We start from the raw sequence: 13,699 nt of genomic DNA, 5'->3' as shown, positions 1-13,699 counted from the left end.
GGGACACGAGATGGGCCTTCACCCAGGGCACCTGATAGCAGAGGGGTGCACTGAGCAGGACTAGCACTCCTGTTATTCAGTTTTCTAGCGCCTGTCCAGTCAGCCCAGGCTCTCATTCCCTCGCATGCCATCCCGCCTGGGGTCTCACTTCAAATCTGGCATCAGTGCAAAGGTGCTCAGGTGAAGCGAAGAGGTGGAAGGATGTCCTGGGGCTGGTCACTGCTGTCAGGGGGTCACTCAGCATGACCCAACCTGTGGACACGAGGTAGCCCCCCTCTGAGATCACAGCAGGAGCGAGGAGGAAGATGAGGGGGGTGGCAGCGAAGGTCGAAGGAGGGTAGGCCCCCGACACTTCCCCTTTTGTACCCCAGGAAAGGTGAGGATACCCCGAAAGCTCTGCATGTCTGGGCCATTGGTATATTTTTCCAGAACAAACCCACGCTTTAAGATTTTATTTTCAGGAAACAAACATCACAAAAAGGTAGTGCCAAAGATGGCGTCTACTTCTTACAGGCTCAGAGATTCCAGAGGAGCCGTTACAGATCAGAGGTGTGAACTACAGCCCCGTGCTATGACATTAACACAACCAGAGGGGGTATGGTGTTTAACACACAGACAATCAATAACCCGTTTCATACAGAAACAACCTGTGACATCATGTTCTGACAGTAACAGAACCACACCAGGGCAAATCAGAAACTAAGGGGCATATCAAAAACAACCGGCGATAATTATCGCATAGCGCACTTAGCGCTTGGATAATTATCGCCGGCTAGCGTGAATTTTTATCGCTGAGATAGCGTGCTATTAGCAACGCTTATCTCAATAGCGATAAAAATCTACACGCTAACAGGCTAACGTGAGATTATCGCTGGAAACCCAGCGATAATCACACGTTACCTTGTTGATAGGGACAGGCAAACTTAGCCATGATATCCTCCTTCCATAGGATATCATGGCTAAGTCAGAAAAATACCAGACGTAAAAAAGCAGCGTTTTTTGTCTCTAACAGGGTTAGCGATATTCTTGATAATAGGAGAAATGTCGCTTAGCGACATTTCTCCTATTATTTTACTCTGGAACGCCCCCTTTGCATCTCATTAGAGATGCAAGGGGAAGCGTAGAGTAAAAGGGTGCTAACATGCAAATTTGCATGTTAGCACCCTGTTGTTGATAGGGGGCTAGTTTTATCTCTGCTTTTTTGGCTTTTAAAGCCAAAAAAGCAGAGATAAAGCCCTTGTTGATATGCCCCAAAGTCTCACATTTACGGGAGTTTCAGCTATTAGCATTGTAAATGACAATGCCTTTTGTTTATCTTTTGGAACATAAATAAAAGGCATTGTCATTTACAATGCCAATAGCTTAAACTCGTGTAAATGCGAGACCTATTGCATTGCAAATGCTTGTTTCCAATTGTGTGCAGATGTGATACACTCATCAAATATGCCCATGAGTTTTGGTCCATTTTAACAATGTCCCATCTTATTGTCTGACCTTTTTAATCTTTCAAGCGGGTATTTCAGAGTATGCACCATTTTTCTTTTCATGCAAATGCATGTTTTTCTCTTGTTTATTGGTTACATTTCTCCACTGCTCTTTGTATGATTTTACTCAAATTTTCTCTTTTCACAAACTTTTCCTGCATCTTAGTTTGGTCAGTTCATTCTCCTTTTCATTCAAAACTACTCTTTTGATTCCATATAAATACCTTTTTAATTAACGACTTTCAATGGAAACTGGAAACGTATCAATGTATTTCGATCAATAAGATTTTGCTAGAAAGATGTTTGCCAAATGACTGCTGTACGTCTAATTAACATGTCTAAGAATGTTATTTCCACTGGGTTAATCATTTGCAAAATGTTCCTTCTTGTATGATTTTCATAGAATCTCATGAGATTGTCAGTCAATTATTCTGTTGGCCATTCCAGATTAGAAATGTATTATTGATGAATCATACAAACATCACAGGGCACTTGTGCTTCCCCTGTGTCTTTAAGATGATCCCTTCATCAAAAGCCATCATAAACAGTATTTGCATATGTGAGGGCTGCACGGCTTCCCATTGAAGGTCCAGATATTTGTAGAAAATGCTTCTCCAATGCTCTCAAGTAACTCTAGTACAATACATCATGTAGAACCAAAAATGGACGTCTCCTATTTGTGATCATAAAGGTACTGTTCCACTAAACTTATACATTCTTCATGTGGAAAAGATGTGTACATAAAAGTCACATGCAGTGTACATGGCAAAATAGTTTTTCAATGTATACTTCCCTCGGTCTTTTAAAAAAAATATGCGGTATGTTTAATGTAGTATTTATAATTGTTGACTCTCTGTTGTAGAAATGTATCAGAATAAACTCCAATATTTTGCTGCAATGAACCTACAGCTAAAACAACCCGGCTTATTTGTGTATTTTTAAAACTTGTCTGGATCTTTGGTAATAGATTCCAGACAGGAATAACAGGATGTTTGCGGTGTTTTCTGTGATATATTCTCAATATCTAGCAATTTGTCAAGTTTGCTTCCAATTATTCCTTTACATCCACTTGGTGGGTTATGATAAAATTCGACATATACATACTGGTAAGATAAATATTAACATATATTTTTGTTTGTAGAATTCTGTACCTATAACCAGTAAAGTTCCACCTTTATAAGTTTGTTTAAACAACCTCTTTTCCTTCACCTAATGATTTCAACAATTGTAATTGTAATTGTAATTGATTTTTATATAGCGCTAATCACCGGCGGGTCTCTTTCAGAGGAGTAGCCAGAGGTCGTGGGTAGATGAAAGCCCCATAGTGTGGTGAGTTTAGACAGTGTCCAGTACTTCCCTGAATGGGAGAAGAGACGGTTCTTTACGCAGGTGGTCGGGCAGCTGGGTCCAGAGTTGTGGGAGAAGTATGGAAACGGCTGTACCCCCTTTAGATGTAGTGTTGCATCTAGGGGAATCCAGGTAGCAGGCATCAGAGGACCGCAGTGTGCGTTCTGGAACATAGTTCTTTAAGCGTTCCTTGATATAGGCCGGTGCTTTGCCATAGATTGCTTTGTGGGCAATGCAGAGGCCTTTAAATGTTTCTCCCTGCTTGATGGGAAGCCAGTGGAGTTTGCACAGCAGGGGAGAGGCATGGGCCCGTCTGGGCAGCCTAAAGATCAACCTAGCTGCATCGTTAAGTACTACTTGAAGTTTATTGATGAGCTTTTGAGGAAGGCCAATATACAACGCATTTCTGTTGTCCAGTCTGGAAACAATTGTGGCCGACACAATCATTTGTAGGGAGGCAGCTGAGAGGAGGGGGAAAAGTTTCCGTAACTGCCTTAAAAGCCCTATGCAGGTGCCTACCACAGTAGTGACTTGGTTAGCCATGGAGAGTTCTTGGTCCAGTTTAATGCCTAGGCTTTTCACACCAAAGGCTGGAGTCGGGGTGGCACCGAGCTCCTGGGGCCAGAAATGATCGCTCCACGGGTTACCTTTTGTGGGGATGACAAGGACTTCAGTTTTCTCAGGGTTAATTTTTAACGCGTTTGCGGTCATCCAGTTTACAGTGAATCTAAGAATATTTTGTGCCGCTTCCTGGGCATGGGTGGAGTTATCAATCCGGAAAATGAGCTGGGTGTCACCTGCATAGTTGAAGACACGGCAGACTGTTGAATTAGTAAATCTCTTAGTTGATTCAAAACAAGTTTATTGGCAATAGCACCACCAACAGGAAAGATGCTGCTCCTCCAGACTCCAGTCTCCAACTGCCGAGCCAAGAAGGTGTCGCCATGGAGACCAGAATGCCAGAGCGAGCAAAAGTTACATCACAACAGTTCTAAACATATGAATTACATTACAATCATAAAACATCCCCTATACATAACAAGGCAAGACAACCAAATTTAATAAAAAGGAAAATAAAACATTTTAAACTTTGCTCAAATAAAAATCACTGAATTTCGCTGGAATACGATGCGATCTCTGTGGAAACCTTCTAGTATGAACATGACTAGGATCAGCCAGGTCAGGAACAGGTAAGGTAGTATCAGAACTAGAAAGGGAAAAAGGCTTAGGCCCAATGAATTTTACAAGTCTCGACATATTCCACTTGCAACCATTATGCATCGTAACCACATTCTTATGAATAAAAGTGATCCTAAAAGGACCCATAAATTACGAAATACCCTTTTTCTGAAACCTGGGTTTTTTGACCAACTCCCACTCGCCAATGTTCCAAAGCCTAAACTTTGTAGCATTCCTGGAATCATAACGCTCTTTGTACCTTTTTTGGTAAGATTGAATTCTGGGATCCACTTCCCCCTCATTCAAGGGTACAATTCTTTGAGAAGGAAGCCATCCAGGATTCAATTTGGACCTGGCATGCCTACCACGTAAAAGCCGGAAAGGGGAGCTACGTATGACATGATTGACTGTGGTGCGATGAGCCCACCAAGTGTCCCGAAGAACATCTTTGAGGGGAGAGTTGGTGTCTAAAGCTGTTTGTACACAACTTTTGACTACTCGGTTCATGCGTTTAGCAAGACCATTGGCCTGTGGAGAATAAAGGGCAGTTTTAAGGTGCAAAATTCCAAAGTCATCCAGAAAATTTTTCATGTCAAGTGAAATAAATTGTACCCCATTATCTGTGATAAGACATTTAGGAACACCTTCAGAGGCAAATTCATCTTTTAAGAAATCAACAATAACTTTAGTGTTTACTGTACTCACACACTTGGTAGAGACCAATTTAGAAGTGTAATCTACCAAAAGGATGACAAATCTCTCCGAAGGCCCAAGTAAATCAAAAGGCCCCATCAAGTCTAAACCCAATTTCGTCCATGGTTGCTTAGAAACTTCAACCGGAGATAGGGGAGCAGAGTTGACCACTTTAGAATTATCATTAGAAGAGGACTGATAACAATCCCTCACCACCATTTCCACTTGATGATCCATGTTAGGCCACCAATATCTCTCACGTAGCCTTGTCTTGGTAAGACTCCTGCCAAGATGTCCCTCAGGTGCCAGACAAATTAATTTGGGTCTCAGATTTAGTGGAGGAATTATTCTTTCTACCCGCATAAGACCATCCTCTAAAAGGGTCAATTCATCCTTGATAGACCAAAAAGGTACTAAATCAGGATCAATATCTTTACATCGTGCAGGCCAACCCTTAATAATAAACACCTTTAAGACTGTGAAAGAAGGGTCTTGGGATTTAGCATCCACCCACTCCTCTTCAGAGATGGAAGATTCCCTAACCCATGAGACATTAATAACCTCAACATCAGTAATGTCATCATGCACCTGTAAAGGCAATCTAGACAGGCAGTCAGCAGTCCTATTAGAAGATCCAGGAAGATATTGTACCTGAAAGTTAAATTCTTCCAATCCTTCACTCCATCGTTTAAGCCTGGGAGTTAACCTGTCACTTTCCATACATGAGAAAACTTGTACTAGAGGGCGATGATCAGTTCTCACAATGAAAGGAATTCCCAAGAGGTAAAATTTAAAGTGTTTAACTGCCCACACGATTGCAAGTGCCTCTCTCTCTATGCATGAATATTGCTGTTCAGCTTTCTTTAACGCACGTGAAGCAAAAGCAACCACTTTTTCCACCCCACTATCAATTTGTGAGAGGACAGCACCAAGACCAGAAAGACTAGCATCTGTGGTAAGTAATGTTTTTTTCCTTGTGTCAAAATGGCCTAAGCTGGGTAAATGGCTGATAGTTCGCTTAACTGATTCGAAAGCCTCACTGCACATCTCACTCCACTCAAAATGGGTACCTTTCTTTAATAAATTCCTGATTGGTTCGACCACAGAAGCAAATCCTTTTATAAACTTAGCATAAAATTCAGCTAACCCAAGGAAAGATCTAACTTGATCTTTACAGTGGGTGTAGGTGCATCAATGATACTTTTTGCTAATTCAAGCTTAGGTTGAATGCCTTCAACGGAAATCACATGGCCAAGATAGGTAACAGAGGATACAGCAATTTTGCATTTCTGTTTGTTGACCGTGAGACCTTTGCTAGCTAGCTTCTCCAAAACCACCCTCAAAGTAGCATCATGTTCATTATCATCCTTGCCATGGACAAGAATGTCATCCTGAAAAAAAATGAGATTCGGCATATCACCAATAACCATCCTCATGATGCGTTGAAAACATGCCGCAGCCGACGCCAAACCAAAAGGCATCCTGAAAAAGCGGAATGCCCCTAACGGCGTTACAAAAGATGTCAAGTGTTTTGAATCATCATGAAGAGGCACTTGATGGTATGCTGAGGACAAATCAAGTACAGAAAACTTTTTAGCTCCATTGAGCATTGTAATTGACTCAGTAATGTTAGGAAGAGGTTGGCGATCTACCCAAATCCACTTATTCAAATCTCTGAGGTCCACACACATACGAATTCTCTTCCCACCATCCTTGGGGGCTAAAACTACTGGGGCCAACCACTCTGATGATTCTATCTCCTTAATTACATTCAAACCAATCAATCTATCCAATTCTTCCTTAAGTGGAGTTAACATCATATTCGGTACTTTCCGAACTCTATGCACACAGGGTACCGCATTATGTTTAAGAATAATACGGTGTTCAAAGCCCTTAAGCAGTCCTAATTTGTCCGTGAAGACCTGGGGAAACTCTTCAAAGAATCTATTTGAAGTGGAATTCTGGTCAACAGGCATGACTTGATCAGCTGGCTTGAAAGCATTGGGATTCAGAATTATACCTAAATCTCTCTGATGTCTCCACCCTAAATGATTATCACCTCTATGTGCTACATAAATCTTTCCAATGGTCTCTCGTCCTTTGAAATATATTCTCATAACAGTGTAACCAGACACATCAAAACGAGAGCCCCCATAACTGACTGGATTAATATCTGGAGCAAGAAGTTGAATATTGGGAAAGGTCTTGTTCCATATTTCATTCCCTATCATCGTGAAGGGAGAACCAGAGTAAACCAACACCACAAAAATGTTACCCCCTATTGCAATGTTACATTCGGGCATAGATATAGGATCAGCATCAACAACACATCACTCCTTATGTTGGAAACAATCATTCTAGGATTGGTCGATATAGCTTGAACATTTTCAAGACTGCGAATCTTGCCAGAGGACCTACAGACTCTGGCATAGTGACCTTTTATACCACACTTTAAACAAGTCGCAGCTTTAGCAAAACAATTAGGGAAGTTTGAAGAGTGATTCAGACTTCCACATCGATAGCATTTGACTTTGTTTCGATCAACGTGGGGTTTGACTTTGGAAGCCTGAGTGACCTTAGAAATGTTATCACTTCCAGTGACTGGCTGGGTGTCTGTGGAAACTTCATGAATACTGCTAGGGGTAGGAGCACAGTCAATGGAAGTCTTGTGTTCCTTCATTTCCTTTACCCATCCTGATGTGTTTTCCATGCCCTCTACAATAGAAATAGCTTCCCTTAATGATGGGTTTTTAGATAGGAGTTTCTCTTGAACTCTTTGACTATTTGTACATCTGACTAGTTGGTCACGAATTAGTGATTCTGTTAATTCGCCAAATTCACAAGTCCGAGCTAAAGCTTTTGATGAGGCTACGTAATTTCCAACCTTTTCATTTGGTTCTTGAACTCGCATGAAAAATTTGTGACGTTCAAGTACGACATTTATACGTGGGCCAAAGTAATTCTCCAGCATTTTCATTGACATTTCAAAGACGTCAGAAGGTTCACCAGACCCATCACCCATCGGGTATTCATCAATGCTGTCATATATATTGCGACCCTCAACGCCCACATTGTGTATGAGTATCGCTTGCTTTCTAACAGCTGAGAATCTTTCTCCACCAATTGCCACAAGATAAGAGTCAAACAGGTTTTTCCAACGCTTCCATGGAAGTAATGGCTCACCTTTTTCACATAAGAATGCAGGAGGCTGGCTCATTGAAGTAGAGGACATTTTAGAAATAAAAGTATACTTGACAAGTACTTATATATGTTAAGAATTAAAAGATTAGAGTAGTAGAATTGTAAAAAGAAGTTGTTTTATAATGAATAATGACAGATACACTGAAGTGTACTGTTCCTCCGTTACTGCGAGTGAATTTCGTTTCCAAGGTGACTGAATAAACAAAATGGCTGCACGTCGACGTGATGATGCAACACGTTTGTCCAATTGTTGTTCCGTGAGCTTCGTGAGGAGACGCAGCGGTGCGCGTGAGATGCAGGACGCGAGAACACTACTCAGCGCAAGAGAATGTCAGGTGAGTGTAGTTAAATCAAAACAAGAATGGCACAGCAGGAATAAATCGTACAGCACGGAGTGCACTAGCTCCGCAAGGCAGTACGCCGCAAGTCAAATTAAACGCCGTCACATTGGGTCAAGTGAATGCCTCGTAGTCAGACATTCAAATCCTTCCAGTAATGGCAATCAAGTTCATATTCAAAAACAAAAGCACTCACGATTGAATGAAGTAACGATTGCAACCCAATGCGAGTTGGTCGGTTCAGAGAAAACGTGTCAGGTCAAATGCCCTGCGAATCTGCTAAACGATGAAAGACGAGTCAGACCAGTTTCCTTAAGTCGAGCTGACTTGAGACTTGAAACAAAGCTTTTCATGGGTTTGAGTTGGTGGTGCACAGGCTTAAGATATACTTCCCGTCATCGCCAGTGTTGAATTAGTAAATCTCTTAGTTGATTCAAAACAAGTTTATTGGCAATATCACCACCAACAGGAAAGATGCTACTCCTCCAGACTCCAGTCTCCAACTGACGAGCCAAGAAGGTGTCGCCATGGAGACCAGAATGCCAGAGCGAGCAGAAGTTACATCACAACAGTTCTACACATATGAATTACATTACAATCATAACACAGTCCATATGGGCCAGGGCAGTCACCAGGGGCTGTAGGTAGATGTTAAAGAGGAGCGGGGAAAGTGCAGAGCACTGGGGGACGCCGCAGGTGAGGGCGCCACTGTTCGATACCAGGTGCCCCACCTGAATCCTTTGGGACCGCCTTGTTAGGAAGGATTCTAGCCACCGGTGTGCCGATCCCTGAATACCCAAGGCTGTTAGTCGATCCAGTAGCCGAGTGTGGTTAACCGTGTCGAACGCCGCTGATATATCTAATAGAATCAGGGCGCTCGGTTGTTTTCTATCAGCCATGGTTCTGAGGTCGTCCAGGACAGAGAGCATCACCAGTTCTGTACTGTGGTGTGCTCTAAAACCCGCTTGTTGCATTTGGAGTAGTTGGTGTTCCTCCAGGAAAAGTGAAAGAGTTTTAAGGGCATGTTGTTTTACCACTTTCGCTAAGAAGGGGATCTGGGAAATAGGTCTATAGTTCTTGAGACTGGCTGCATCAGCTCCCGGTTACTATAGGAGGGGAATTACTCTTGCTTCCTTCAAGTTGGAGGGTAGGTGGCCGGTCACTTATTCATTTATGTCATTGTTGCTTTTATATTTGACAAATGTTTACTTAATCCATTTTAAATCCTTTTTGGCTCACATAGCACCCTGCAGTGCAAAGGAATTGTGTAACCATTATCAGATATGATGGACTTTGGGCTTTCATTTCCTTCAAAGAATACCAGATCATCGAGACATACTCTTTGAGTTCTCCCAGTACAGACACAAACTCAACCATCAGATTCACACACCATCCAGGAAAGACCTACATCAAACCAGGCATCACAGCAGTGACTCTACACACAAACCACTGAGTACTGTGAATGCACAATACATAACAAGTTCACCCACAAACTATTCACAACACACAAGAAACAACACATTTCTGCAATCTTGGATCCATTCTACATATAACCCAGAGCCTTGTGAAAATGAACTTACCATTTCAATGCTATACTCCTTGGCTTTCCTAAATCAGGCATCAATAAAATTCAGGGGAAGGCCGTAAGCTTCATATGGGCTTATAAGGGTTGCAAGGTTGGCCTGGAAAAAACCTTCGACGTAGGCTTGCCAAAGGGGGGTTGGCCCTGCCAGATTTTAATTGCTACTGTGCAGCTTTCCAATTTGAAAACATCCGGATGCTGCTGGTGAAGGCCGGTGACTCCGCTTGGGGGAAGCTCCTAGGTGAGATGGTAAGGCAGTGGGGCGGAGATGGGTTCCTATATAAGTTAGGCGCCCCCAGATATTTTAAGAAACTCCGACTAAAAATACTGAGGTCTGCCTTACACTTGTGGCACAAGGTAAGGAGAAGGTGGGACCTGGGTTATTACTCTGACTTGGCCCCAGTCTGGGATTCCCCCGGGACCCCATAATGTTTAAAAGATAGCCTAAGTACACCACTTAGAAGGGCAGGCATTACAGCATGGATAGACTCGGTGACTTCGGAGGGTGTGATTCCATGGGAAGTGTTAAAAACAAAGATCAGGAATGATCTCTCTGGGTTTAAGTTTATTCACCTCTCTTCTTGGTTTATGGCCACAAAAAAGGAAATTTGGGGTGATTGGGAATTGGAGTTATCTCTCCAAGATACAAGTCTTAAGACTAAGGAAGCTGCAAAGTGGTATTGGAAGCTTTTGTAGGCAGAGGAAAAATAGTTAGTACTCCCTCACTCAGTCTGGAGTAGGTCTCTCCTTGAGTGCGATAATAAAACGGTTTGGGACCACTCCTTGAGGATTCTCTACAGTCTTGCTAAACCAGCTAACCTGAAGAGGAATCTCTTTTTCACTATCAATCGTCTATATTGGACCCCAGCTAAAATTGCAAAGTTTGTACCTTGTCCTCCCCCCAAGTGTGTAAGGTGCAGCTTTATAGGAGCCAAGGATCGTCACATTTTTTTGAATGCCTGGAGCTGAGGGATTACTGGGGTGGAATTGAACCTGCCTTAAAAGGTATTTTCTGCAGAGAGATGAATCTAAGCACAGTGCTTGTTCTCTTCGCTGGGGATTATAAAGTTATTCAGTCGCTGAGGCGGGCACAATGAGGGCTGCTCTTCTACCTGATCTTGATCGCCAGAAGAGAAATCTGCATGAAATGGAAGGATCCTCCGCCCCCGAAAGTGGAAGAATGGGTTAGGACAGCTATTAAGGTTGCACATTTTGATCACAGTGCGGAAAAGGGTATCATTCCAGATATTTGATTGGACTCTTTGACGTGGAGTAGATCTTTGGGTATCGACTATCCAATTCAATGATTACTCCAAGGCACCGACAAAGGTGCTGGTCTGGCAGGATACCCTGACCAGGGTGAATGCAGTGGCCGCAGTGTGGATAGTTTGACGGAGCGGCTCTCTGAAGTATTGCAGACGCTTTCTGGTGATATGAGGAAACAAATAAAAAAATAAAAAAACATTTTACTCACATACCATCTCTTCATCATCTCAGAGGCATGGCCACCATATGATCTGCTCAATATTGAACACTCCTGCTGTTACTACAATAGAATTTCTGAGGCAGTTCATTAAGTTTGCCAATTGTACCTACTTGGATCCGATGCTCTCAGTAAACATTTAGAACACTTCAAACAAGATAACAGCCATGATGAAACCACAGCAGCCAGAGGGCTATTGTCACAATCAGCTCAATGGCTGGATCCTAGTTCTGCATCTATGCCAGATCTTAGTCTAGCTGCCTGTTGTTCATCTGCAATCGTTGCTGGTACCCATGCCCAACAGCCGTTTGATGTCAGTCCCACTCTCTTTCCACTTTCACTACAGCTTCTGGCACTGGATACATGGATCCTGCCCGGCCCCAATGCTTACCTGCCTGGAGGCACTCATACCTGCGTCTCATCACTCATAACCTGACCCCCTAGACTCATCAGAGGCCGAAAATGAATATAGGATCACTTACACCATCAGAAGCCGAGAATGCCATCAGATCATTTTACTGCTTGTTGGAGGGAGGACCACCGGGGGGGTCAGGGGGACCACTCCGGGGCACCTTCCTACCGCAAAGTTCTAGCCGAGCGCCGCTGAGAAGCCTCCTAGGGGAGGTCTTTCTCCTAAGATCGTACTAGGCCCAGTAACACCACCACACAGGACTCCGTGTCAGTTGCTTTATCTAGGTATTTTATCAACAGTAGCACATTCAAGATATTTACAGGGGGATCGAGAGATCCAGAAAGAGTCTCAATGTCTTTGTAGGGACAGGGTAGCGGGAAAGTCTTAGTACCAGCCTGGTACGGGGAATGCTCTGCGCCAGACCTTGCGTTAGGCCGAAGGAGGCTCCGGGGACCGGAGCGGCAGGTGCTGGTCTCAAAGCAGCTCGGACGTGGAGAGCCGCGACGGTGTCTGTAGGGCTCGGGTGGTAGTTCCGCTTGGGTCGAGCCGCGACACAGTCAGCAGGGCTCCGGTGGTAGGTCCACTTCGGTCAAGCCGCGACGAGGTCAGCTGGGCTCTGATGGCAAGTTCAACAAGGTCGGGCCGCGACAGCGTCAGCAGGGCCCCAAAGGTTCGTGAAGGTCTTTAAGCACGGTGGAGCCGCGACGTAGTCAGCAGGGCTCAGAGCGTGGTTCCGGGATGAGTCTTTCTCCGTAGGGTCAGCCGCGATCCGATCAGCAGGGCTCTTGACTCCGGGATACAACTGCCGTCTTGATGCCGGGTCGCCCCAGATATAGGTCTGGAGCCCTTTGATGTCCGGACCCTTGCGCCCGGGGGGGGGGGCGGAGAGGCCGGGTCGGGAGCGGCCAGACGCCCAGCAGGAGAGGCGCCAGGCCCAAGAGAGCTGTGGGGCGATCGCACCTAGGTGTGGAAGGACGGTTGGGGGTCCCATCGATACTACCCTCCGCCGGGAGTGGGGAGGAGTTCACGTGGTATCCCCCGGGCCAGGGGTTGGCGCCCTGATGTCGGGCCTCGCTGGGACCGAGGCCGGGTGGAGCGGGGTCACGTAGGCGGTGACGTAGAGTCACGTACAATCCAAAATGGAGGAGCCCCGAGGTGCATGGGACCTCGTGCGGCTTAGCGAGGGGGAACAGGACCACACCACGAGGCCGGCTCCAACACTGCTTTTTCGATTTTATTTTCCAGCAAAATAAAGATTAACTTACCATAGTTGCACAAGGTGAATTATGCTTGTATTCTCAAAAAATACAAACATCACGTACCCTGGAATCCCTGAGTACATCACGATGGGCCTTCAGCAGAATTCAGCTGCTCTGCTTTTTCCACATCTGAACCTAGATGTCCACATCTGTGCTTTCCAATTAGTCTGAAGATCCAGAATAGGGACTTGATTACTACTTTGGGGGTGTGGGAGCGAGCCACCCCACCAGCGCCCTGCTAAGGCTCTTATGAGAGCCTTTGAACTGCAGCACCGAAGGAGCACCAAAGCAAGTTCCAGCATGGCATGTGCACCCTGTATGTATCCCCAGGCCCTGAGGCACCAGTCCTGTAGGGCCCCCTTAGGTTCCTCACCACTGCCGTTTTCATGGCAGGCTCACCACATTGAAAAGGGTAGCAGGGAGGAAGATTGTAATATGCTTGGCGATGCCGCAGCGGCACTGCCAGCATATTGTAATTCTCAGACCACCACGCAACCGCCGAGGGATCATGGGTCTCCGGCAGTTGCTGCGGTCCAATTGCCAAACTCAGAATACGGCGATCAGAGCATCGGTGCTCATACCACCGCTGTTCCACCCTGGGTTTGGCCAAATTCGGAATCGGGCCCTAAGTCATTGTTGACTCTTGTGCCTGTCATTGTATTAGATCCAGTTTTTGTTGTAAAAAACGTTTCAATCACCTTTTACACAGCCATCTCTCTGA

This window comes from Triturus cristatus, chromosome 3_2, assembly GCF_964204655.1.
Source record: "Triturus cristatus chromosome 3_2, aTriCri1.1, whole genome shotgun sequence".
NCBI classification, from domain to species: Eukaryota; Metazoa; Chordata; class Amphibia; order Caudata; family Salamandridae; genus Triturus; species Triturus cristatus.
This window is presented reverse-complemented; position numbering follows the sequence as displayed.